The sequence below is a fragment of the Pteropus vampyrus genome, unplaced genomic scaffold (genome assembly GCF_000151845.1).
Source record: "Pteropus vampyrus isolate Shadow unplaced genomic scaffold, Pvam_2.0 Scaffold19, whole genome shotgun sequence".
In the NCBI taxonomy this organism is placed as follows: Eukaryota; Metazoa; Chordata; class Mammalia; order Chiroptera; family Pteropodidae; genus Pteropus; species Pteropus vampyrus.
This window is the reverse complement of record NW_011888800.1, coordinates 13,569,566-13,574,193: the sequence shown is the minus strand read 5'-3', so window position 1 is coordinate 13,574,193 and position 4,628 is coordinate 13,569,566. Positions and strand designations below refer to the sequence as shown.

At 41.6% G+C, this 4,628-nt stretch overlaps 1 protein-coding gene across 1 annotated transcript in view; it reads left to right on the top strand.

The window, feature by feature from the left end:
* The window catches only part of ATP8B4 (ATPase phospholipid transporting 8B4 (putative)), a 203,625-nt gene that overhangs the window by 106,406 nt on the left and 92,591 nt on the right, over nt 1-4,628 (top strand). The gene's annotated exons all lie outside the window — the stretch shown is intronic.

Genomic DNA, 4,628 nt, shown 5'->3' with positions numbered 1-4,628 from the left:
TGACTGCCCAGGGTCAGCTACGGGGATCCCTTTCTGGTCATGGTCTGCGGCTCTCCAGATTGGACGAGCACAGTGCTTTTAGTACACCTGAGGTGCCATCCTGGGTTGACTGCAGAGTGCAGGGCACCAGGGGAAGACACCAATGCTCTGGAAATAGTTCGTGTGGTCCCATTGTGTGAGGAACTGAAATCGGGTGCTTGAGCCTTAATTACTTGGTGGCTATCAGATACCTACTGTTTAATTTCTCTTTCTTTAACCCCATCTCAATCATTCCCATCATTGTGTGTGTTAATCAGCTTGACTTTAAGGTATAGAAGCAGTATGAAAGAAAGCCCCCTGCTCTGCTGTTAATTTTGTAGTTTATGAAGGTCAAATAATTCTTTTGGAAAGGTTTCTTGGAGATCCTGCAATCATTTCTGTTTATACTTTGAGACTTCTTCAACTGTTTGTCAATAGAATAACAGGTTCTGGAAAGACTGTGTGATGAAGGTGGTGTTAAAAGTCAGGGGAGGGAGGGGAGTTGCCTCTTACTCTTTTTGCTGACCATTTTTCGTTCTCTACTTTATGAGCCCAAGGTGACACTCCTTTGCTAAGGAAGCTTACAGTAGCACCATTTCCTAAAGCCACTCAAATTGTACTCATGACTTCAATTGCCAGCCCTTTATTTTTAAAAATCCTGTTTATTGTGACACTAAATTAAGATGTGTTTTGGGTCCATTGACTATATGTGCAATCAAAAATGGAATGTTTTTCTTAACTGTCTTTCCTCAACAACAACAAAATGTTCATTAAAGACTTAGAAGGGTTCCAAACCTAGAAAAGTCCTCCCAATTCTTCCTAAATACTCTCAGCTGTTGGTGTTAGTAAGGCTTTTGCAGCTTGGGGCATTGCCATTGAAAGGACTTGGGAAATCCCTAGAAATGAGACAGTGTACGTGCTTTTATCTGGGAATGAATCTGGTTTTATAATTCATCAGATGCTTTCATTCTTTTTGTCAGGGAAATAAACCCGTGATCATATATTTCTTTATTTGTGTTGTTCTTGCACTGAGAAAAAGAGAGTGAAGCCTATAAATTAAACTTCGTTTACCTTCCTACTTAATAAAGGGCAGACTTCTTGAAGGTCCTCTGATGGAAAGGACCCTCCTGATTTGCTCCCTGTCATCGCAGAAATGTGAGTGCTTCATCCTACGAGTGGGCTGTAGCCCAAAATTTTGTTTGCATTTGTGTGATCTTGTTTGGAATGACTAATTCAGGACTATGGTTCAGTGAAGGCATGTTAAGCTAGGACAGCTGCTATGAGCCACTCAGGGGCCAAGTTTTTCTTCATAAGATTGGCTCTATGGAAAAATTCTCCTACATTGAAAGAAGTGGGGTGATAAATTGAAATGATCTCCCTCTAAGGCAGTAAAACAGAAAGTTCACAGAATTTGGATTGGACAGATCTGGGTTCAGATTTGTTTACCAGCTGTAGGATGCTAAGCCTCGATTTCTTAAACTTCGTAAGCTTTAGTTTCTCTGCTGTAAATGGGGATAATAATAAGTACATCAGACAGCCATTGTGAAAGCTCAGTGAGACAATGCACATGGAAGGGGATGCTTGACAAATGTTATTTTCCTCCTTTCCCTGCTTCTCCTTTCTTTCAGCATCAATTCAGAATGCATTGCCTGCTCCATACACTGAGATGTGGGTATTGCTCTTTGGATCTTGGCAAGGGGAAATGGGGAAACATCCTCTTCTTTTATGATGTAGTCTGATTTTTGGCAGGGAACCTTCATGAGGCAGATATTTGTAAAGCAGAGCATGCCTCCATTGACTTTAGTCTGTGCACAAACGTTAATAGAAAGCTTAACTGGAATGTTGGCAGGCGGAGGAATGGTTGGTTTCATCAGTGTCAAAGCTGAACGGATCATGTCTCAGAAGCCTTAAGTCTTGAGACATCTAATTTGGGGAACTAGTTCTAGGTGAATAGCTAGATCTTATGGAAGTTATTCAAAATGAATTATTAACTATTCTTTCTGTATTATTACTGTAATTATACCTGCCATTGAGGATTGTACAAGAAATATAGATGAGACAGACATGGTTTACTTTACAAATCTATAATTTATGAGGGTCTAATAGCAGCCAGGCCATGCCTCCCTGGTTAAAGACTTTTCTTTTATGCTCAAGAGAGGAGAAAGCCTTATTTCTGAGAGTAAAGCCTTATCCATTTGAGGAGACTCCACTCCACATGGGAGTCAGCACTGGTGCACAGTAGGTTTTTGTGCTGGATGTCTTTATTTGCCCCTCCAGATCTACCGTCACCCTTTTCCACTCTTCTCTCTGACCTGGGAGGCTGACTTGCATGGTTTACACTAATAGATTTCCTTGAACTTAGGCTTTTAGTTGGGCTCTGTCATTAGGGATCCCTGGGAAGAGATCAAAGGGAGAAAGAACACTGAGATCGAACTATTTATTCCTCCAGACTGCCTTCTGTGTAATCATTTCAGGCTAGCTGGGTCCCTCAACATAAAGTCATTCTTCCTTTAAAGGCTGCAAACTCTACATACCTCTAGGGTCCAGTAAGCACTCTCTCCCCTCATTCCTCCCTTCTGGCTTACGTGGAAATGTCTCGATTGCTACTAAGTCCTTGGTTATTGCATTAACCTTTTGCCTCCCCTATACTCCCATGTTCACTTTTTAGAGTCCCTTGATAAATAAACCTTCCTTCAATTATCCTTGCTCAATGTGTCATCTATTTCCTGTTTGGACTCTGAATGAGTCATAGTCTTAAATATACGTCAATTGAATGAGTCAGTGAATTAGTGAGTTAATGGACTATTTCATATAGTTTTTAAAATAACAGTTAAGAGCTTTAGAGGTAGCTATATCTGGGTTCAAATTCTGGCTCTGATACCTACTAGACAAGAAATCTCAATCAAGTTACTTAAGCCTCAGGTTCATTATTAGTAAACTAAGGATAATAGTACATAATGTATTGGCTTGTTGTAGGAATTAGCTGAAATAATAATTGAAAAGCACATATGTACATTGCCTAAAACATAGCAGATGATTAATAAATTAATGAATTCATTAAACAATTATTTACTGAGTGCCTACTATGTGTCAAGGACTATGCTAATTACTCATTTGTGATTAAGAATGTGAATAAAACAAATACAGTTCCTTCACTTACATGATTTTGAGTCTGGTAGGAGACAAGAGACATTAATCTCCAATAATTGTAGTAATAAATATATAATTTCAAACTGAGATAAGTGCTCTAAAAAAAAGAATGTGGCCTCACAAGAGTATATAATGCAGGACTGTGAAGAGAAAAAGCAAGTTAGCTAAAAGGCACATTATGGACAAAGGACCTGTGGCAGGAATGATGATAGTGAGGTTAAAAAAAAACTTAAGCAGGCCAGTATGGAATGTGGAGAGCATGGAGGATAGAGATAGACATGTGTCTGGAGACATACATAGGGGCTGGGCCATGTAGGATCTTGCGGTCTGCATCAGGAATTTTGGTCTTGATCCTAAGAGCATTGGAAAGCCATTGCAAGTTTTCAAACAGATGGTATGTGTTTATGTGTTAAATTTGAAAGGTTCGCTCTTGACTACAATGTTTGTAAAGTTGGTAAATAGCAGGTCCTGGAAAGAATGTATGATTGGGGCGGATAAAAAAGGCATAGATGATAGAGGCTCTGTTTATCCCTCTGGTGACCAAATCAAAGTTGTGATGGAAACAAGGAGCAAACAGCGAGGAAAAATTGCCTGAGATCTAGAGGAACAAGCCATACAACTAGGGATAAATCCAATAAATCACCCTGTAATGGCAGGTAGGATGGGGCAAGGAAGCGGGGCTACCCAGTCTCCAGCAGCTGAGTGAGATGGAGGCAGTGGCAGCGGCAGATGCCCCTTAAAGAGGCTGTGTCTGTGAGCGGATTTTCGCGGTGACAGAAGTGCTCACTCGGAGCACCAGTGCCCATTCAGCTGTGTGCAGGGGGTACCAGGGAATTACAGGGAAACATTGTCAGAGTGAGGACCAAAGCGAGACTCGCTCTGTACAGAAGTGCCAGTGGTATCCATTGTTCCCTGTTGAGCCCTCACCCCTCCCAGTGCGTGGACACAGTGCTGCCATAACCGAGTCATCATCAAACTAGATAACAAGTCGCTCTGCCCAGAGGATTCTCTGAAACCCCACCTCCCCTAACTGGTGGCCCCACCCAAGCCACATCCAGGTATATTCTCAGTGAGTCAGGTGCTCCTTGCTGAACAGTGCTTGGACTTACACTGGAGGCAGCTGGCCTCGATTTCTGGTGTGGCCTTGTGAGGCAACTATAAGCACAGTGTCTGTGGATTGCTTGCTGAATTTTAACAGGTGGCACTGGAGGGGCAGAGCTTGAGCTAAATTTGGCCTGCAGCTGAACCCCTCTTAGGACTGTGCCATGGGACACCTACTTCACAAATCCACACTACTAAGACTGGGAGACTTAGCAGCTTTGCTTAGTACTTAGAAATAGACATAGAAAGGCAGCCAAAATAGGAAGACAAAGAAGCAGAAACTATATGAGAGAACAGAACAGAGATCCAGATATAATGGAGTCAAGTAATCTAACAAATGTAGAGTTCAAAATACTGGT